The 23,300-nt window shown below is 40.2% G+C and overlaps 1 long non-coding RNA gene across 1 annotated transcript in view; it reads left to right on the top strand.

Moving 5' to 3' along the window:
- The first annotated feature begins 2,559 nt into the window (after positions 1–2,559).
- The window catches only part of LOC135232608 (uncharacterized), a 92,372-nt gene continuing 71,631 nt past the window's right edge, over positions 2,560–23,300 (top strand). Inside the window, exon 1 of the long non-coding RNA XR_010323171.1 lies at positions 2,560–4,108. This is a non-coding gene — a long non-coding RNA (uncharacterized LOC135232608). The remainder of the gene's footprint in view (positions 4,109–23,300) is intronic.

Below are 23,300 nucleotides of genomic sequence, written 5' to 3'. Positions count from 1 at the left end.
GCACACTCCCTTGGGGATACACAAGGCCATGCTCGACTCTCAGCATGATGGCACTAATGCTACTTTCTTCCCACTCAAGAATTCATAGCAGAATGCAACTGGGTGGGAGGAAACCTTTACAGGGAGAAGTATTCCATTTTAAAAACCCAAAATAGGAAAGAAACCATCTTCACAGTTCTGTACGCCATTATGAGTAGATTACTTGGAATGCACCACAACTGATGACACTCTCTTCACACCCTGGTATCACCTTGTACCTGCCTCCCTCTTCAGGTTCTCTCCCGAGCATGTTATGCTTCTGCTGTGCTGACTCAATTTAGTTCCTAAAATGCAACTTGCCCATTTGGGCCTCTTTGCCTTTGCACATACCATTCCCTTTGCTTGGGATGCCCTCTCCATGCTTACCATCTCATAAGCTCTTAGTCGTCCTTTAAAGGTAAGTTCACATGCCATTTACTCCAGGAAGCCTTTCTAGCCACATAAGATTTGATCATTCCCCCTTTTATGCATTGACCTTCCTTTATAAAATCTTCTGTTATATTCACTTATGACGCTGTGTTGTAATTGTTCGTTTACATGTCCATTTCCTTGAGAGTAAGGCCATTTTAAATTCATTGTAGTATTCTGTGTGCCTAGCAGGTAGAACACAGAACCAGTCTGCTGAATTTTATTACTTCAGAATTTGTACTCCATAAGCAGTATGTGGAAACTCTGGTGGCCTAGTGGTTAAGAGCTATAGCTGCTAGCCAAAAGGTTGGCAGTTCGAATCCACCAGGCACTCCTTGGAAACCCTACAGGGCAGCTCTACTCTGTCCTATAGTGTTGCTATGAGTCAGAATTGACTGGATGGCAACAGGCTCTTTTTTTGTTTAATCAGTATGTACTGGGTTGTATGGTGCCTTCCCACCTCCACCAGCCCCTCCAGGAAAAAAAAAAAAAATCCTGGAACCTCAGAACATGATCTTATTTGGAAATAGTTCATTACAGAAGTAATTAGTTAAGTTGAGGTCATATTGGAGCCTGGTAGGCTCTTACTCCAATATGAGTGATGTCCTTCTAAGAAGAGAAGAGACTCAGACACAGACACACAGGGAGAATGTTGTGTGATGACAGAGTTATGGTGTCACAAGACAAGAAGCACCTGGGTTACCAGAAGCTAGGAAAGAGGAAAGGAAGGACCCTCTCCAAGAGCCTTCAGATGGGCATGGTTCTGCTGTCACTTTGATTTTGGACTTGTAGCTTCCAGAACTGTGAGAGAGTAAATTTCTGTTGTTTTAAGCCACCTAGTTTGTGGTATTTTTGTAAGGCAGTACTAGGAAACTAATGCATTGAGATCATGTTTGAAAGTTACAATACTTCCTTTGTGATGCAAACAGCACGAGTATCAATATCTAATGAAAATTTTCATGATTTTAGGGGAGAGGTTATGAGAGGTAGGTAGAGAAAGTAAAGAAAATGCATTTATTCCATAGGGTATTTGATTATTAGGTAGCCACACTGGGTTTTATAGAACCAGTTTGAGAACTGAGAACATGATGATCTGTTTTACCCAGTCTTGGTGATAAAATTGAAGCAAGATAAAAACCACTAGTTGTTGCAGAGTCCATTCTGACGCACGGTGACCTCTTGCGCGTCAGAGTAGAACTATGCTTCATAGGATTTTCAATGGTTGGTTTTTCAGAAGTAGATCGCCAGGACCTTCTTCCAAGGTCCCTTTGAGCGGACTCAAACTGCCAGTCTTTCAGTTAGCAGCCGAGTGCGTTAACCATTTACATCACCCAGTGACTCCTAAAATTGAAAAGGGATACTTTATTTTCCACAAGAAGAAACAAAAGCTGTTTTGAGAGTGAGACAAGCATTTTCTCTTTGTGTTTCTCAGGCAGATTTGTTTTGGACCCTCGTCCTTGTTAAGCTGCCGTATTCCTTTCCCCTTTCACACAGCTTTCTCAGCCCTACTGGAATAGTCCTGTTTTCCTCAGTGACAGAGAAGGGCACTGTGGCTCAGGGTTCCTTTGGGAATGGATGTTTGGAATAAAAATAACACAACAATACACTTTCCACAATTCTCTAATGGCTTGAAAGGAAGCTTTGAGGTGAAAGCAGTATTTCCATCCCTGTCCTGAAGCTGGGATTGTGTCTGAGCTATTTTTGGCCTTATTTCCAGTTGCTGCCGGCCAGGGGCAGGATTTCACACTCAGCTGCTGTCTTTGGCTAGGTTCTCTAGAGAGGCAAAACCAATGAAGCATGTATATATATATATATACACACACACACATATACATATACACATATATGTGTGCATATACATAAAGAAAAAAAATTTTTTTACATATATGTATATATATATGTGTATGTACATACGTATATAAAAAAGAAAAGCTGTTGCCATTGAGTTGATTCTTACCCATGGCGACCCTATAGGACAGAGTAGAACTGCCCCATAGGGTTTCCAAGAAGTGGCTGGTGGATTTGAACTGCTGACCTTTTGGTTAACAGTCAAGCTCTTAAACCATTTTGCCACCAGGGTTCCACATCTATCTATATATATATAAACACATACATATATAAAGATTTATCTCAAGGAAATGGCTCAAATGGTTGTTGAGGCTGTCAAGTCCCAAATCCAGGGACCAGGCATCAGGCTGGAGGCTTCTCCTAACTCATGTGGTTGCAGGGGCTGATGAATCCCAAACCTCCAGGTGAGATAGCAGGTTGCTGGCCCACGGGGCTGCAAAGGCAGTAAATCACAGAATTGGCAGGGCAGATAGCGGGTTGCTGGCTCAAATCCCAAGAACAGGAGATCAGATGATGATGAGCCAGATGTAGGATCCACAGCAAGAGCAAGTTTTGCCAGAATGGTAAATCAAAATGGTATATCAAAGGTCATACCATCAAGGAAACTACCCATACATCAAATACTTGAGTAAGGGTGTGACTTGAGTAAGAATGTGTCTTAACCAACGCCTTTTAGTAAGTGTGTGACTCAGGATACACCCCACACTAATCCTACCCTGTTAGCATATAGAGGCTTCAGGATTTATAACACATAAAATGGAGGATAATTACACAACACCACAAGATGGAGGACAATCACACAATACTGGGAATCATGGCCTAGCCAAGTTGGCATATAACATTAACCATCACAGCTGCCACTTCTCATTACTGCCCACTGCTTGGTCTTCATAAGGCCTCTCCTTCCAGGCTGACATAGGCAAGAGGCGTGGGTGAGGCACTGCTCAGGCCAAGAGGATGCTGCGGGGGTTCTGGTGTGTTTTTGTTGGACTAGGCAGAAACTGAGCTTCAACTTTCTGAAAGACAGTACTTTCTCCCATTAGATTGCAAGCCCAGGAGATTTAAACGCTTTCTTGGTAAGCCTCAATGAGAAGTTTAACCAGATAAATGCAAATGAAGCAAACTTCTCTGCCCGGCTGTCTGCTCTGAGAGCCTGAGCTGTGTGGCAATATCAATAGACTCCCTTGACTCTGGCTTCTGGTTGGGGTTGGCCAATAGGGAGCCCCCATTTGGACATTGGAGGGAGTGAGGAAGGTCAGGGTATGTTTTCCCTGACTCCCTCCCTGTGAGGTCACCTCAGGCTTGCTGCATCCCTTGCCCTAAGTAACTGCTCTTCTAAAAGTGATTCTCTGCACAGGACTCTTTCCTTTTGATTTCCAGTAACTGTTCCCTTGTCCTTTTGGGCCCAGGTATGGTAATCACTCTATAGTTACTAACCTTGGGTTACTCTACTGTCCACACTTATGTAAATAGTAGCTTTGTAAATCTTCAAATTATTCAAAGTGGAGTGTGCCATCTGTTTGCTGACGGGACTCTTACTGATACACTCACCTAGACTGAAATGATATTAAAAAGTTTAAAAGGAATCTTAGCCAGAAATTATTTGGTTTCAAAAACCAGAGACCTACTCCGACTATGAAAGAAAAGAGGGTTGACTGAAAGGACATACTAAAAACCAAACCAAATCTATTGCCGTCAGTCAATTCTGACTCATAGCAGCCCAGAGGACAAAGTAGAACTGCCCCACGGGGCTTCCAAGGCTGTAAATCTTTACGGAAGCAGACTACCACATCTTCCTCCTGCAGAATGGCTGGTGAGTTTGAACCACTGACTTTTTGGTTAGCAGCTGAACACTTTACCACTGTGCCACCAGGGTTCCCTTTGAAGGGATATAAAGGGAGGGGATTGAAAAAAAAAAAAGTACAATAAGGACTCCAAGTCATCTCCTCTGAGAACTAGAAAGCCTCTATTTCTCAATCTCAAGCCTTCCGGTTTCTTGTCTCTGTCATCTGTTTCATTTTCTCTGTAGAGCATTTTCTCTGCTTTTTCTTAATTCTTCCTTCACGCCCACACCCCACAGCTTGTGCATGATTTTGGCTTTCCAAGACATCAATTCAACTTCATTCTCCACCTCTGACCTGCCAGTTCCCCTTAGTAATTTAGTAGAAATTATTGGAGCATAAGCAAAATTAATAAGCAAACTAACAAGATTGTTGCTATCAATGAGGAAATTAAAGCAAACTCAAATTCTTTTTTGAAAAGGCAGAGTACAAAAGAATATTTGTAAATGATAGAAGGTTGTTTTGATTGAGATACGCACCTACCTATATGTATTTTTTTTTTTTTTTCATAAACGGGCGACATAGGTCTACTACGGACCTGTGTTTCTCAGAAGTGAGAGTCAAGTCTTTCAGGTAACTGAAAATATCATTGTTGTGCTCAAAATGAGATACTTTAGGGACAACTTGGAATGGGATATCTGGATTTTCTGTGCTAGCAGGGCTCTCAGGACATGCTTGTTTGAACCTCAAAAAGATGGTAAATAATTTATAGCAGCTTCAAATGGTTGAGTTTATTAGAGCTGAAGAGAGGCCCTGAGTAGACTATGATAGGACACCTGACCTTCCCTTCTGGTTCTCTCAAGCCCTAAACATAATCTAGTGACCAAGGCTACCTTTTCTCAGATAAAGAAGCCTGGTTCATATGGCTGAATTAAAAGAAAATAGTTGAGGACTTCAACTGGGTTGGCTTTAGCCAAGATGACATTTATTGCTAAAAACATCATTTACTTTAATGTTCCTGTTTTACATCTGAAGGAACTGAGGCCCCAAAAGTTTAAGTGACTTTCTCATAGTCATACACATGGTGTATACTGTCCCAATTGTTTGTCTTTATTAGATTACCAAAGATGTTTTCAAACCTAGGATGACGAGGGTACAGGCAGATTCAGTGTTCATAGAAAATCTTTGCCAGAGTGACTTGTATAGCAGGTTGATAAGAGATGGGGTGACCATATAATTTATTGTCCAAAGTGGGACCCTTTTGAGAGTGAAAGAGAGTGCTGTTAATAATTAGGCCAGAACAGCCAGCATTATCTGGGAGTATCTCTCTATATAAGAGACCACTGCTGAAAGTATAGAAGAGGAACCTCTGTGCTATTTTATGAACCCAGGGAGGGATGGAGAATAGGTGCCGACTTAATTAGGTCCTTGCTAGTCATCTTTGCCAAAATTCTGAGCCTCTGGCTGTTGAAATCTACAAGATAGATGATACAAAACACAGATTCCTGTGCTGCAGTTCTTCATATAATTAGGGGGCTTACTGTCCTCTCTGAAGGGAAAGAAGAACCATTTATCTCTCAAATTATAAACCACTAATTTGTTGGACAGCTCTTAGAAGCACACATGTATTCTCACAAATTACAGGGTCAAGTTTTTTAGTCTAGTATCTTTTATGAGGGATTTTGCTCTGTTCTCTTTTATTTCATTAAAAATAGGTAAGAGTAATGTATGTCCTTTTACAGTGCTGATTAATTGCCTCATGTCTCACTCCATAAACAGGGGACCAAACTATGTAATCTGTTTCCAGGTCACTGGTTGTTAATGCTTCTCTTATGTCTGTGTCATGGTGCCACTGTCAAAGTCTTGTGTTAATTGAAATCCCAACTCTAAATTGTAGAAAATATATTGTTGTGTTCTAAGTCCCTTACCTCTTATTTCCAATTTATGTTTAACTAACTTTCTACCATTACGGAAAAGAATAGGATCTATGTCTTCCAATTAGAGCAAAAAGATGACAAGCTTCCTCCTTCTGCTGAGGACTTGGCTTTATTTTCTCGAAATAGAAGAAAAAGAACCTATTGGTTAATAATTTCCGGAAAAAGCATTATGGCCCAAGAATATGAATATCTCTGAATTGATAGCTACTCTTCCTTAATTGATTGAAATGTAAAAAAACTCCATTAAGCAAATCACTAATTCATCCGCTTGTTCTTTCCTTGATTTCCGCTTTGGTGTGGCCCTGAACTAGATACGAAGTGCTAGCTCAATTTGTCATGCTAACTTCTTGTATATTTCTCTGTTGATCCACCCTACCTAATTTATCAAGGTATAATATTATGGAAAAATATTTTCCAGAGGACTTAGTGTAGCTCTTTTATGATCAAGGAAGTCAATCGCTTATACTTATTCTTAAAATTTTTCGTGTCAAAATTATGTCTCCTGTATTGATACAGAATTCTGCAGTGTCAACCAAGAGCCTGCTTCTACTTGCATACCTAGATTTAAAGTTTCTCTTTTGGAAAAATATCAGTCTAAACCCCATAGCTTCTGACAACAATAAAAAGGAAAAACTTTTCTCACTGGCCAACTGCGGTGCAATTAATTAGTTTTGCTTTTGGCCTTTCTAGCCATGGCCTTGTAACTCTCATCCAAGTGATTGTGCTATAGGATAATTGTGGCCTAACAAGGGGATTGGTCATTTTTGACTTAAAAGAGAGCAAATTCCAGAGCAGAGAGGAGGAGTCCACCACCAAAGAAGGAGAGACCCTGGAGGAGAGGCCCAGCAGCAGGAGACTGAGCAGTGAACTTCCTGGCCCACAGAGAGAGAAAGCTTAGTGCCTTTGGGCATAGGCCTAGGGCCAGGGAGAGGCATACCTGCGAGCATGGCTGGGAAAAGGCTGTCCTGATGAAAGAATTGTATTGTTGAGTGTTCCTGAGCCTGAATTGTAACTGTTGCTTCCCTAATGAACCCCATGATTGTGACTATGGTCTGTGAGTTCTGTGTGGCCCCTGCAATGAATTATCAAACCCAGTAAAGAGTGCTGTGAGGAGGGATGGCTGGTGTCAGAATTAGTAAAGATGGTGAAGAGAGAAGACATGTCTGACCTCTGCCTCCTGGGAATCAGCCTTGGGCTGTTGATCTTGAGTCCCCTTTCCCCTTGTGAAGTTGGAGAGTTCAGACACTGCCCCCAAGCTGTTTTTACACCAACTTGAATGACAACGCTTCTACCCCCTTTCTTAATTTCTCAAGTGCCTGGCTACACCACCTTTCGGTCAAAAATGGTGTCTCCATACTCTTCGGTGTTAGAAAATGCCCTTTGATATTTTCCAAATTTTCTCTTGTAACATCTGATATCTGAAAGGGACAATTCAAAAGATGTTACCTAGTTATTCTTCCAGGTTCTCTAAGTTCTCCCCTTGAGCTTAGTTACAGTAGATTTAGGAAACTCTCAGAATTACATAAATTGGAAGCATTCAAAGACCTCATTTTTAATTACCTGATTTAATGGAAACCCTGGTGGTGTAGTGGTTAAGTGCTAGGGCTGCTAACGAAAAGTTTGGCAGTTTGAATCCACCAGGTGCTCCTTGGAAACTCTGTGGGGTAGTTCTTTGTCCTATAGGGCTTCTATGAGTCAGAATTGACTCGATGGAAATCGGTTTGTTTTTTTGGTTTTATTTAATGGAAAATGTTGTATACAGATGAAATTGAATGTTTAAATACAAAAGTACATTTATATACAATATTATATCTCTTATGTAATAGAAGGAATCATATTTCTGTTGTTTGCTTTTCTACTTAAGAAAAAGGCATTAGTACTCTCTACTAATCCTCTAAAGTATAACATAAGGTCAAGCTGTTTCATATTTGGTACCACTAGAAAAATATTATGAAAGAAGAAATCATGGGAAAGCACAAAGATATGATTTTTTTTTAGTTTGTGATACTATGTAGGTAAATCATAGTTTTTCTGAGTCATTCTTTTAATTCCTCCTGGGTTTGGGGAAAGAGCCCTGGTGGTGCAGTGGTTAAGTGCTCAGCTGCTAACCAGAAGGTCTGTTTCCATAAAGATTACAGCCTTGTGGCTGTTCTACTCTGTTCTATAGGGTCACTATGAGTAGGAATTGACTCGACACCAACAGATTTGGTTTTTGGTTTGGGCCTGGGAAATGGGGGGCTGTTGTTGGACCACTCTTTACGTCTTGTTGTTGTTAGTTGCTGTTGAGTCGATTCTGACTCTTGGTAATTCCATGGGTGCAGAGTAGAACTGCTCCATAGGGTTTTCAAAGCTGTGACTTTTTGGAAGTAAATCAACAGGGTTGTCTTCCAAGGAGCCTCTGGTGGGTTCCAACTACCGTCCTTTCATCTAGTAGTCAATCACTTAACCATTTGTACCAGCCAGAGATTCCCTTTATGCCTTAATCCCTACAAAATCCAAGTAGGGGATCCTACAAAGACATCATCTCCTATTAACTCTAACCATAAAGAGAGGATCAGGTGAAGTTTACGACAAGAACATAATCAAGGTATGGAGTTTCTTGTAGGTAATACTTTTTCTGTTTCATTTTATGAGAGAACAAAGATTATACTAAGAAATTAAATCGTCAGTATATTTTGAACCTCATTAATAAATAGTAAGTAATTGTATTTAGTACATGTTCTCTATTAAAAAACTAAACATAACCAAACCTGCTTCCGTCGAGTTGATTCTGATTCATAGTGACCCTATAGGACAGAGTAGAACTGCCCCATAGGATTTCCAAGTAGCAGCTGGTGGATTTGAACTACTGACTTTTTGGTTAGCAGGCAAGCTCTTAACCACGTACCACCATGGAACCATAGACTCTTTAATTTGAGAGGAATGATGAGAATGGAAGAAAGAAGGAGGTCTATTTTGGAAAAAAGCTCATGTTACAAGTAATTTGATATTAATACTAGTGAGATGGCTAGTTAACTAGTTAGTACTTGTTAAATATTGCCAATGGTTTACCTCCTTTTCTAAATTAAGGAATTATTAAGAATATCCTCATAATAATAACTTTTTAATTTGCATTCAGAGCCCTGGTGGCACAGTGATTAAGAGCTTAGCTGCTAACCAAAAGGTCAGCAGTTCGAATCTACCAGCTGCTCCTTGGAAACCCTAGGTTGCAGTTCTAAGAGTCAGAATCGACTTGACAGCAACAGGTGTTAGGTTTACCATAAAATTAACTTCTAATCCTTTGCCAAACTGGCCAATGGTCAGGGGTAAATATTGGATGCTTTGGAAATATGTTTATTTTCAGGTCTTCACCAATATGGTTAGCCTGGACCTCAAAAACTAATTACAGATATAGATTTTGTTCAATACCTCAGATTTTACCTTGGTAAATGAAAAAATACTTCATTCAGTACATCTTGATAAAAAAAAAAAAAGGGGTATATTTAAATGAAGTAAATAGCATACTGCCTGAGGAGAGATGAGTCTTGTCTAAAAAGATGGAATCAGTTTTATGCAACAGCATCTGGTCTGCAATATGTGTAGCAGTATCAACCAATTTTTATTCTTGGAATAAATATGTTTCCAATTCCTCTAGACTTCCAATTGCAGTTATGCTTATGGCTTTCTTCCTACTCTGTCTTAGTCTGGAAGCTCCTCTGAAATCTGTCCACCATGGGTGACTCTGCTGGTATTTGAAACACTGGTGGCATAGCTTCTAGCATCATAACAACCCACAACACACAAGCCACTGCACTATGACAGACTGACATGGGTGGTGGAAGAAAGGCTTGCAGGTCTACTGACAATTAGCCAATGAAAGCCCTAGAGCTCACAACAGAATATTGTCCGACATAGTGCTGGAAGATGATGACCCTCTGGGTTGAAAGTCACTCAAAATACAGTGACTGCGACAAGGGACTCGAATATACCAACCATTATGAAGATGGTGCAGGACCAGGCAACACTTTCTTCTGTTGTACGGGGGGTCACCCTGAGTCACAGCCATCTTGATGGCAACTAACTACAATAGTTCTTAACAATATCCACTTCCTCAATATTAAATGTACTAATAATAAGTAAAATGTATATGCTGCTTTGTAATATAAATGGATTTTTTAAATATAAATGGATAGGCAGGCAGTCAAAAATTTTGTCAAATCCTTCATGAGTTAGGTTTAAATTTGGCTACATATACAAGAATAAGAAGAAGAAAACACAAAAAAAAAAAAAAACACGCTGCCTGAAACAAGTAGAAGGGTAATTCTCTCTTAGCTTAAAAAAAGATCTGATATAAGCTAGCTATGGTTGGTATGGTGGTTTCACAGACATCTTGCTGCTCAGTCATCCTTACATTATTTTATGGTCTATAATGGTTACCTGCATTCCAGCTATCATGTCTACATTCCAGTCAGGAAAAAAGGACGAACCAAAGTGGCCTGCCTCGTTCCAATTTAAGGAAAGTTCCCAGAAGTACTGTACAACAGTCAAAGTTGTAGCACATTGGTCAGAACTTAGTCTCATGACTACATCTAAATAAAAGGAAGCTGGAAGCTACAGTCATGTAGCTGGGCACATTGCTATCCAAAATATATGTAGGATTCTATTGCTAAGAAGGAGGGGGAAGAATAGACATTGTGCCAGCCACTGTTTTGATCACTATATGAAGAGTACCATGTAATGGTCAAAGGCACAGGTATGATGTCAGACTACCTGGTTTCAGAACCTGGTTCTATCCATACTAGTTTTGTAACCTAGAGCAAGTAACTTAACCTTTCAGAACCTCAGTCTGTATAATGGGGGGGAAAAAAAAAGAACCTAACCCACATAATTGTTTTAAGGACTATAAATCAATTAGCACAGCACCTGACACATAGAAAATTATTATTATAGCTACTACCATCAGTTAGAACAGGGTCAGGGGCCAACTTTGGGACAGACCATCAATTGCTCATATGCAAGTTAAAGTTGAAACTGAAGAAAATTAGAACAAAGTCCATGTGAGCCAAAGTACAACCTTGAGTATATCCCACCTAAATTTAGAGACCATCTCAAGGATATATTTGATGTGTTGAACACTTATGACCGAAGATCAGACGAGTTGTGCAAGGACATCAAGGACATCATTGACAAAGAAAGTCAGACATCATTAAAAAGACAGGAAAGAAAGAAAAGACCAAAATGAATGTCAGAAGAGACTCTGAAACTTGATCTTGAATGATGAGTAGCTAAAGTGAAAGGAAGAATTGATGAAGCAAAAGAGCTGAACAGAAGATTTCCAAAGTTGGCTTGAGAAGACAAGGTAAAGTACTATAATGACATGTGCAAAGAGCTGGATATAGAAAACTCACCATTTCTCAAACTGAAAGAAATGAAGAAAAAATTCAAGCCTGGAGTTGCAATACAGAAGGATGTAATGGGGCAAATATTAAGCTACACAGAAAGCATCAAAAGAAGATGAAAGTAATATACATTGTCTCTATACCAAAAATAACTGGTCGACATTCAACCATTTCAGGAGGTAGCACATGATCAGGAGCCAACAGCCCTGAAGGAAGAGGTCCAAGCTGCACTGAAGGCACTGGCAATAAACAAGCCTCCAGGAATTGATGGAATACCAGTTGAGATGTTTCAATGAATGAATGCAGCCCTGGAGGTACCACTCTTCTATTCCAAGAAATTTGGAAGACAGCTACCTGGCCAACTGACTGGTAGAGATCCATATTTATGCTTATTCCCAAGAAAGGTGATCCAACCAAATGTGGAAAATATCAAACAGTATCATTAATATCCCATGCAAATAAAATTTTGCTGAAGATCATTCAAAAGCAGCTGCAGCGCAGCGGTACATCCACAGGGAACTGCCAGAAATTCAAGCCAGATTCAGAAGAGGATGCAAAACTATGGACATCATAGCTGATGTCAGATGGATCCTGGCTGAAAGCAGAGAATACCAGAAAGATGTTTACTTGTGTTTTATTGATTATGCAAATACATTCGACTGTGTGGATCATAACAAGTTATGGATAACATTGTGAAGAATGGGAATTCCAGAACACTTAGTTCTGCTCATGAGGAACCTGTACATAGATCAAGAGGCAGTCGTTTGAACAAAACAAGGAGATAATTCACGGTTTAAAGTCAGGAAAGTGTGTGTCAGGGTTGTATCCTTTCGCCATACCTATTCAATCTGTATGCTGAGCAAATAATCCGAGAAGCTGGACTATATGAAGAATGGGGAATCAGGACTGGAGGAAGAATTAACAATCTGCGTAATGCAGATGACAACCTTGCTTTCTGAAAGTGAAGAGAACCTGAAGCACTTACTGGTGAAGATCAAAGACCACAGCCTTAAGTACGGATTACACCTCAAAGTAAAGAAAACAAAAATCCTCACAACTGGACCAATAACCAACATCTAGATAAACGGAGAAAAAATGGAAACCGTCAAGGATTTCATTTTAGTTGGATCCACAAGCAACGCCCATGGGAGTTGCAGTCAAGAGATCAAAAGACACATTGCTTTGGGCAAATCTGCTGCAAAAAAACCTTTTTAAAGTGTTGAAAAGCAAAGATGTCACCTTGAGGACTAAGGTGCACCTGACCTGAGCCATGGTGTTTTCAATCACCTCATGTACATGCAAACCTGGACAGTGAATAAGGAAGAGGGAAAGAATAATTGACGCCTTTGAATTGTGGTGTTGGGGAAGAATATTGAATATACCATGGACTGCCAAAAGAATGAACAAATCCATCTTGGAAGACGTACAACCAGAATGCTCCTTAGAAGCAAAGATGGCAAGACTATGTCTCAGGAAAAATTTTTTTTCTTGTTATTGTATTTTAGATGAAGGTTTACAGAACAAACTAGTTTCTCATTAAATAGTTAGCACACATATTGTTTTATGACATGAGTTAACAACCCCCTGACACCTCAACACTCTCCCTTCTCAACCTTGGGTTCCCTATTACCAGCTTTCCTGTCCCCTTCTGCCTTCTAGTCCTTGTCTCAGGGCTCTGCCCCTTTAGTTTCATTTGGTTTTATGGGCCTGCCCAATCTTTGGCTGAAGGGTGAACCTCAGGAGTGATTTCATTACTGAGCTGAAAGGGTGTCCATGGGCCATATTCTCAGGGTTTCTCCAGACTCTGTCAGGCCAGTAAATGTAGTCTTTCTTTTTGAGTTAGAATTTTGTTCTACATTTTTCTCCAGCTCTGTCCAGGACCTTCTATTGTGATCCCTGTCAGAGCAGTCAGTGGTGGTAGCTGGGCACCATCTGGTTGTACTGGGCTCAGTCTGGTGGTGTCTCACATACTTTGAACATGTTATCAGGAGGGATCAGTCCCTGGAGAAGGACATCATGCTTGGTAAAGCAGAAGGTAAGCGAAAAAAGAGGAAGACCTTCAAAGAGATGGATTGACACAGTGGCTGCAGCAATGAATCAAGCATAACAAGGACTGTGAACATGGTGCAGGACCCACAGTGTTTTGTTTTGTTGCACATAGGGTCGCTTTGAGTCAGAATTAACTTGACGGCACCTAACAACAATAACATTATTATTAATACACTTTTTGTGAACATTGTTTCATTGAGTCTTCAGAAATACTTATTTTATGCATGAAGAGTCCGAAAGCTATGGGGATAAGTAATTTCTCTATGGGCAGCAGATGTCAGAGACTAGCACAGAGCCCAGGTCCCTTGACTCCAAATCCCTACTTTTTCTAACATGCGTACTGCTTCATTACTAAAGGCGTGTTATATAATATCTTAGTCTCGGTTCTCCAGAAGTACAGCCCAAGGCAAAAGGCTAGCCATCACTTGGTATCAAATACAACTGATTCTTTAATCCCCAAGGACTTTTTATGAAAGATCACATAAACTCCTGAGTAAGATAGCCAATCTGGTGAGAGGAAGGAAAAAAAAAAAAACAAAAACCTGTGTTCACCAGCTCCCGTCTCCTGTTGATCACAATTTTGCTCCATGTGGGCACCAAGAGAGTTACACAGAATCTCACATTTCAGAATTAGAAAGTCCCAGAGTGGAAGCCAAGATGCATGAATTGCAAGCATGAGGTAAGACATTATCAGGTTGCTCTTGTGGAAAACTGACTGAATCGCACCCAGAGCTGGTATTTTAAATGTTGCTGAGGCAGAACCAGTGTCCATGGGCCCCGAAGACAGGTGAGGCCAAGGGGATCTGGGGGCATGTGAGAAGTATGGAAAAAGTTTGCAATTTCTTTAAATGAATATGATATGATACTCCTTTCATAAATTTTTTATAGCGTGCAGCTAGATCAAAGAGGGTATTGTTTAGAGTAATTGTCTAGCTTATGCTTGCCCTTTCAGGCTTAATAGCAATTAAATATAAACAGCACTAAATGCACTGTTGACTAGGGCCTTCAGTCAGCAAATGTCAGAGACTAGTCCAGAACCCAGGTCCCATAGAGCTAGTGTTGCCAGATAAAATACAGCACCCCCAATTAAATTTGAATTTCAGATAAACAACATATAAATAAATCTCAAATATTACTTGAGGATTGTCATGGCTTGAATTGTGTCCTCCCAAAATATCTATCATCTTGACTAGGTCATAATTCCCAGTATTATATGATTGGCCTTCATTTTGTCATCTGCTGTGATTTCCCTATGTGTTGTAAATCTTATCTTTACAATGTTAATGAGATTGTATAAGCGGTGGTTATGTAAGCTCCATCTACGAGATTAATCTACAATTGAAACCAATCTCTTTTGAGATATAAAAGAGGGAAATGAACGGAGAGACATGGGGACCTCATACCACCAAGAATGCAGTGTCAGGAGCAGAGCGTGTCCTTTGGATCTGAGGCCCCTGCAATGAGAAGCTCCTAGTCCAGGGGAAGATTTATGACAAGCACCTTTCTCCAGAGCCAACAGAAAGAGAAAGCCTTCCTTTAGAGCTAGAACCCTGAATTTGGACTTCCAGCCTTCTAAACTGTGAGAGAACAAATTTTTCTTTGTTAAAGCCATCTGCTTGTGGTATTTCTGTTATAGCAACACTAGATAACCAAGACAAGGACCCTGTTAAAGTTGACTTTCAGGTAAACAATGAATCATTTTTTAGTACAAGCATATTCCAAATATGGCATTCCACATACTTATATTAAAAAATTGTTCGCTGTTTATTTGAAATTCAAATTTAACTGGGAGTCCTCTATTTTTTTCCTCAACCTGACACCCCTAATGATAGCTCACATGGTCGTTTAGGACTCTAGCTAAGAACCCAGGACTGGGTCTACACAAAGTAAGCAGATATACAATAAGTGTGATTGAATGGAGTAACAGACACTTTCTGTTTAAAAAATCTTCCCTACAAGATTCCAATATAGGACCTGACATTTTGACCATTTGAATAATTAATTTCATTTGAATTATTTATGCCTCATGATGTTTTGTCTGCAGTGGTTTTAACTGAAATGCAAATAAAAGAAGGGTTGCTCCCATCTAATACCAAGCACCAAGTTAGAATGGCTTAGTTCCCATCCTGTAGCTGTACCAAGTGTGGAACACACGGATTTCATGGGTGTCAGGGTAGGGGAAGAAGGACTGGAAAATCATGCGTGAGTTTTGCAACTGCTCTGCCTATCATTGGCCAGAATGAGTCATATGACCCCACAAAAGGAGCATGAGAAGGAAAGTCTTTCTGCATCCAGAAACAGAAGAATTGGATGTTGGTAAACAGAAGTAATACCTTTCTTATAGAGATCTAAAGGGGTAGGGAAACCCTAAAAGGTTAGATTTTGATTAGAGAGAATACCAGTGACAATATAGTAAGTTCTTACATTTACATGTAAATGTTTATTATATCCCCCACTTGTTTGTCAGTTTGTCATAGTGTGGGGGCTTGTGTGTTGCTGTGATGCTGAAAACTCTGCCACTGGTATTCAAATACTAGCAGGGTCGCCCATGGCAGACAGGTCTCAGCTGAGCTTCCAGACTAAGACGGACTAGGAAGAAGGACCCGGCAGTCTTCTTCTGAAAAGAATTAGTCAGCGAAAACCTTATGAAAAGCAGCAGAACATTGTTTGATACAGTGCTGGAAGATGAGCCCCTCAGGTTGGAAGGCACTCAAAATACGACTGGGGAAGAGCTGCCTCCTCAGTCAACCTTAATGACGTGGATGGAGTCCAGCTTTCAGGACCTTCATTTGTTGATGTGGCACGACTCAAAATGGGAATAAACAGTTGCAACACCAATTAATGACTGGAACCTGGAACATACGAAGTATGAATCTAAGAAAACTGGAAATTGTGAAAAATGGAATGGAATGCATAAAGATCAATATCCTGGGCATTAGTGAGCAGAAATGCACTGGTATTTGTCACTTTGAACCTGACAACCATATGGTTTACTATGCTGGGAATGACAACTCGAAGAGGAATGGTGTTGCATTCATCACCAAAAAGAACATTTCAAGATCTATCCTGAAGTACAATGCTGCCAGTGATAGGATAATATCCATACGCCTACAAGGAAGACCAGTTAATACGACTACTGTTCAAATTTATGCACTAACCACTAAGGCCACAAATGAAGAAATTGAATATTTTTACCAGCTTCTGCAGTCTGAAATTGATTGAACGTGCAATCAGGATGCACTGATAATTACTGGTAATTGGGATGTGAAAGTTGGAAGCAAAGAAGAAGGATTTGTATTTGGAAAATAAGGACTTGGTGACAGAAACAATGCCGGAAACTGCATGATTGAATTTTGCAAGACCAACGGCTTCTTCATTGCAAATACCTTTTTTCACCAACATAAATGGCAACTATATACATGGACCTTGCCAGATGCAATACACAGAAATCAAATTGACTATATCTGTGAAAAGAGGTGATCAAAAACCGCAATATCATCAGTCAGAACAAAGCCATGGACCAATTGCGGATCAGACCATCAATTGCTCATATGCAAGTTCAAGTTGAAACTGAAGAAAATTAGGACAAGTCCACAAGAGCCAAAGTATGACCTTGAGTATTTACCACCTGAATTTAAAAACCATCTCAAGAATAGATTTGACGTGTTGTACGCTAATGACCAAAGATCAGACAAGTTGTACAATGACATCAAGGACATCATACATGAAGAAAGCAAGAGGTCACTAAAAAAACAGGAGAGAAAGAAAAGACCTAAACGGATGCCTGAAGAGGCTCTGAAACTTACTCTTGAACGTCGAGTAGCTCAAGCAAAAGGAAAAAACGATGAAGTAAAAAAGCTGAATGGGAGATTTCAAAGGATGGCTCAAGAAGACAAAGTATTATGATGACATGTGCAAAGAGCTAGAGATAGAAAACCAAAGGGAGGAACACGCTCAGGATTTCTCAAGCTGAAAGAACTGAAGAAAAAATTCAAGCCTCGAGCTGCAATACAGAAGGATTCTACAGGAAGAAATATTAAATGACACAGAAAGCATCAAAAGAAGATGAGAGGAATACACAGAGTCACTATAGCAAAAAGAATTGTCAACATTCAACCATTTCAGGAGGCAACATATGATCAGGAACTGATGGTACTGAAGGAAGAAGTCCGAGTTGCACTGAAGGCATTGGCAAAAAACAAGGCTCTGGGAATTGATGGAATGCCAATTGAGATGTTTCAACAAATGGATGCAGCGCTGGAAGTGCTCACTCATCTATGCCAAGAAATTTGGAAGACAGCTACCTGACCAACCGACTGGAAGAGATCCATATTTATGCCTATTCCCAAGAAAGGTGATCCAACCAAATGCGGAAATTATTGGACAATATCACACTCAAGTAAAATTTTGCTGAAGGTCATTCAAAAGCAGCTGCAGCAGTGTATCGACAGGGGACTGCCAGAAATTCAAGCCAGATTTAGAAGAGGACGTGGAACCAGGGATATCATTGCTGATGTCAGATGGATCCTGGCTGAAAGCAGAGAATACCAGAAAGATGTTTACCTGGGTTTTATTGACTATGGTAAGGCATTCGACTATGAATCATAACAAATTATGGATAACATTGTGAAGAAAGGGAATTCCACACACATAATCATGATCATGAAGAATCTGTACATGGATGAAGAGGCAGTTGTTTGAACGGAACAAGGGGATACTGCAAGTTTTAAAGTCAGGAAAGATGTGCGTCAAGGTTGTATCTTTCACCATACCTATTCAGTCTGTATGCTGAGCAAATAGTTCGAGAGTTGGACTATATGAAGAATGGGGCTTCAGGATAGGAGGGAGACTCATTAACAATCTGCGTTATGCAGATGACTCAACCTTGCTTGCTGAAAGTGAAGAGGACTTGAAGCACTTACTGATGAAGATCAAAGACCACAGCCTTAAGTATGGATTACACCTCAGTGTAAAGAAAACAAAAATCCTCACCACCGGACCAATAAGCAAGATCAAGATAAATGAGAAAAGATTGAAGTTGTCAAGGATTTCATTTTAGTTGGATCCACAATCAACACCCATGGAAGCAGCAGTCAAGAAATCAAAAGGTGTATTGCATTGGGCAAATCTGCTGTGAAAGACCTCTTTAAAGTGTTGAAAAGCAAAGATGTCACCTTGAGGACTAAGGTGTGCCTGACCCAAGCCATGGTGTTTTCAATCCCCTCATATGCATGCGAAAGCTGGACAATGAATAAGGAAGACCAAAAGAAGAATTGATGCCTTTGAATTATGGTGCTGGTGAAGAATATTGAATACACAATGGGCTGCCAAAAGAACCAACTTATCTGTCTTGAAAGAAGTACAACCAGAATGCTCATTAGAAGCAAGGATGGCGAGACTATGTCTCACTTTTGACATGTTATCAGGAGGAATCATCCTTGGATAAGGACATCATGTTTGGTAAAGTAGGGGGTCAGCAAAAAAGAGGACAACCCTTAGCAAGATGGATCGACACAGTGGCTGCAACAGTGGGCGCAAGCGTAGCAACAATTGTGAGGATGGCGCAGGACCAGGCAGTGCTTCGTTCTGTTGTCCATAAGGTTGCTTTGAGTCAGGACCGACTCAACAGCACCTAACAATAACAACAACACATTTGTATGATACAGAATTATGTAGCTCCATAAAAAACCAGTTGCCATTGAGTCAGCTCTGACTCATGACGATCCCATGTGTGTCAGAGTAGAGCTGTGCTCAGTAGGGTTTTTAGTGGCTATTTTTCCAAGGCAGCTCTGGGTGGATTCAAACCTTCAAACCTTTCAGTTACCAGCTGAGTGCATTAACCATTCGTTCTACCCAGGGACTCCCATACGGCTCCACAGTTTGTAATATTTCATTTGAGCATCACAAAATCCTAAGATTACACAAATAAAAATTGTGATGTTTTACAGATTAAAAATTTGAGACTGAAAGATTAGGTGAGTTGCCTCAGGTCACAAAGCTCGTAAATGCCAGAATAGAGGCTGAGCACAAATTTTGTCTTCCCTGCACTTTCTACATTATAAAAGTGGAGTTCAAATTCATTGAGGTAGCAGACTGTCTAAAATTTACAGTGTTCTTTGTGGAGCATCCACTTAATTCTATGATAGTCACAAGACTACATTACATAAAAATAAGAATCATGTGCACATATGTCTGTGTCAAAAATGTCTGCTAAAATAAAAATGAGCTATTTGTAAGTTTCTCCATGAATAGTAATATAGCAAATAATAAGCAATTTACAATAATCTTATGAGACAAGTACTATAATTACCCTCATTTTGCAGATGAAAAAACAAAATAACAGAGAAGTTAAGTAACTTGCCCAGTGTCACACAGCAAGTGGTAGAAGTGAGACTCACACTCAGGCAATCTGGCTCCAGAGCCCATGTTCCTCAAGCATGATGCTATCATTTTGTCATTTATAAAAAAGGGCCTAAAGTGTGAGAGAAATTCGAGAAGAAAAAACTGAAAATGGAGAGATTATGTGTTAATTTTGTGTGTGTGTGTGAATCAAATAAGGTTGATATTACTTACTTTTAGCAGGGAGAGGCTTCAATCCACTAGTGGTGTTTAGTGTTCAGGAGCCTAGTTTGAGCCTCTCTGTGTTAGAAAATGAGAGAAAGGCATCGGATGAGGTGTGGCTATAGGGATAAACAGGAGTGCACTGGGCATCTGCAGTGACAGGCTCTCATTGTCAAAATACTCTGTGTGCAATGCTGTCTAAGGCTATTTCCAAGCCTTGACAAAGAAGCAGAGCCCTAACACCTTGATATGGGATACTCATATCAAAAGGCTGGAACCCAAGCCATACGGAACTATTTTGTTTAGTGAATGATGGATAGAAAGTCAGGGGTTTGTCAAAAGTCACCTTCCTCCAACAGATAGCCACACTCATACTGCATCCCCCCAACTTGATGATTTCTTTGAGCATGGCCTCCTAGGTTATGCTAACTGCACACTCGCGGGCTGGCCAGCAATTGAGCTGAAGTCTAGTTGCATGAAGGGTCAAGAAGATTCCTTGGAGGAAACTAGCCTTAACATAAGAGAATTAAGCTGCTTGGACCAAGGACGATGATGATCCAAGGACAGGAAGTGGAGATGTGATGTGAAATGTAATGAACCTTATTCCCTCCTCAACCTCCTACGTTCCTGATTAAATCCTAGGAAAAAAGGACAGTGACAAAAGATTCAAGTTAACACCACAACAACGAGCTGTATTATGAAAATGTTTTTTAAAAACCAGAAGAGGCTAAGACAGCCCTGTTTTGTGAACTTATATCACAAGTAGGGGTGGAAGGTATTTGCCCCACCATCACGTGGTGAATTTAGGAGTGGAGACCAAGACATTTGGGTAAGTGGTAGAGAAAGAACATCACACTACAAACTAGAAATCAAGAAGTTCAAGTCAGTACTAGAGTCCCGAGAGGAAGAAATGGCTGTTTCTTTCTACTCAGTAGCTAGGATCAGGGTAAGAAGGACATGTGTGGGCACCCCAGGCTGGTTAATAATTTGGCATCTCTTCAAACTGATATCCTTTGAGCAGCAACTACTTAGGGGAAAAATTCCCAGATACAGGGGTAAAGGACCAAAAAAGAGAGTCATCGAGGGCAGTGACTTTCTACTTTTGTTCAAAATAATTTAACTTCAATTCTGAGCCAAGCATTCAGCCAAACATAATCTCCCAAGTTAACCCAAACCATACTCATTAGAAGCTGATTTACCAACTATCTATTGTTACTGTAGTATATCTCTTGGGGAGAGGATGTCTCATACTCTTTTTTCCCCTCCCTCCACTCCATGGAAACCCTGGTGGCATAGTGGTTAAGTGCTACAGCTGCTAACCAGAAGGTCGGCAGTTTGAATCTGCCAGGCACTCCTTGGAAACTCTATGGGGCAGTTCTACTCTGTCCTATAGGGTAGCTATGAGTCGGAATCGACTTAACGGCAGTGGGTTTGGTTTTTTTGGTTTTCCACTCCATCTCGAGCAACTCATGGCAATACTTCTCCTAACCACATAAAGTATTTCTCCTGAGAGGATTTCTGATTAATATTATTGTTTTCCTTATCTTGTTACATTTTCTGCCATGTTTTAGTAGCTCAGTGATGTTTTAATGTGGCTTTTAGATTGGCAGCTGCCCCACGGGACAGTTTTGTCCAACTTTAACCAGGGAGTCTTTGTTCCTAAGCACATGAGGGTCCTCATCCTACTTAGTCTTCATCCATCACGGTGGAACTAGAAAGGGACAGTAAAGTTCCCCCAATTCTGCAGATGACCACTCCAAAGTATTGTTCTATTACTATTATTGGGACACTTTTATACCTGGAGGTAGATGCTCTTTGAGCAAATAAAGTTGAGAGTTGTAGGTGATGATGTAAAAAGGTTAAGCCTTCTCATCATCTCCCTAAATGACCTCAGCATGTATATTAGTCTGGGTCCCAGTAGGAAGCAGATGACGCTCAAATGTGATGATTGGGAAGAGTTTAATGAAAGGAATGTTTACAAGAGTGAAGGCAGGATTGAGGGAAACCAATGGGGGCTACTGAAATCCTCTTGTGCTAGCAACTTCTATAACCTCTAGACCCGATGGGCAAGAGCAGGGAGAAGTTACAGGAGCCTGGAGAAGTTCACCTAACAGGTGCTGTGGCATTTGGTAGAGGAATACAGCCAGTGTCAAACCATGACCTGCGGTGGAAGCAACCTCTTTTTTCCTCCTGCCTTCTGATCTACTGCTGGTGACTCTCATTGGCCAAACTCAACCAGAAACCAGAAAGCAAAGTAGCTTCTTTGATGCAGTCCATTGAAGTCACCCTCTTGGGCCACAGAGCAGGGTATAGAACAGATCTAGATGGGGCAAATGGAAAAAATCCAGTACAACATTTAGTGCAATCAATGATGACGACGTTAAAATAAAATTGGCTCAATCTGCTCACATTTATGTTACACATAATGTCTACTCTGAGTCTAACTGAATTATGGGTAGCTGTTTATAACTGGATCTCAGGTGTACACAGCATTAGGAACCTTGATTAAAGTCATTCCTCTTTTCTACATATATTACAGATGTATTTCATAAAATTTTTGAATTTGTATTTTAAGAACTTTATTTTTATACCTTGTATACAAGTTTCTAAAATGAATCATTACCACGTCAAAAACACTGAAGTGTATTCACTAAAGGCTGTAATTAATTTTAGACGACTCAGAGTCTTTGAAATGCTTTGTTGAAAGGCCAAAATTTCTGACATTTTCTGGATGAATATTTACCCAACAGGCAAGACAGGGATGTTATTATGGATTGATAGCTATCCATGTAGTGTGACTTACCTACATCAGGAAAATGCCTCCCCACTGGGCCCTAAGATGTTATAGCAAAGAATTATAAATTCATTTTTATTCTTAGAGGTTTTTTTCTTTTGTGAAAATTAAATGCCATCCCCTGGGAGTTAGAGTATTTAATTATTCCTTCATTAAACACTGTTACTGTCTATTACCATTTTGTTAGACATTGGGGTAACAAACATGAACAAGACAGTTCTTGTTCTCAAAGTACTTACAATCTAATGAAGCCTGGACAAATTAGTCAAGGGTTTCACAATTGGTTAATACATGCAGTAGAATAGGTATGTACAAGATACTATGGGGAGCATCTAATTCTTTCTTGGAGGATGGAGGGAAGTAAAAGATCTTGATGAGGATCAAGCAAGACTCTTCTTAGTTGAAATAATATCTGAACTGAAGGTCGATGGGAGTGCACCAGGTGGAAAAAGTAGAAGAGAGTGAAAAAAGTAGACTTTGCAGGAAGAATGAGTCCTTCCTCACT

The sequence above is a fragment of the Loxodonta africana genome, chromosome 10 (assembly GCF_030014295.1).
Source record: "Loxodonta africana isolate mLoxAfr1 chromosome 10, mLoxAfr1.hap2, whole genome shotgun sequence".
Classification (NCBI taxonomy): domain Eukaryota; kingdom Metazoa; phylum Chordata; class Mammalia; order Proboscidea; family Elephantidae; genus Loxodonta; species Loxodonta africana.
The sequence above is the reverse complement of the archived record's forward strand: the minus strand, read 5'-3'. Positions and strand labels throughout refer to the sequence as shown.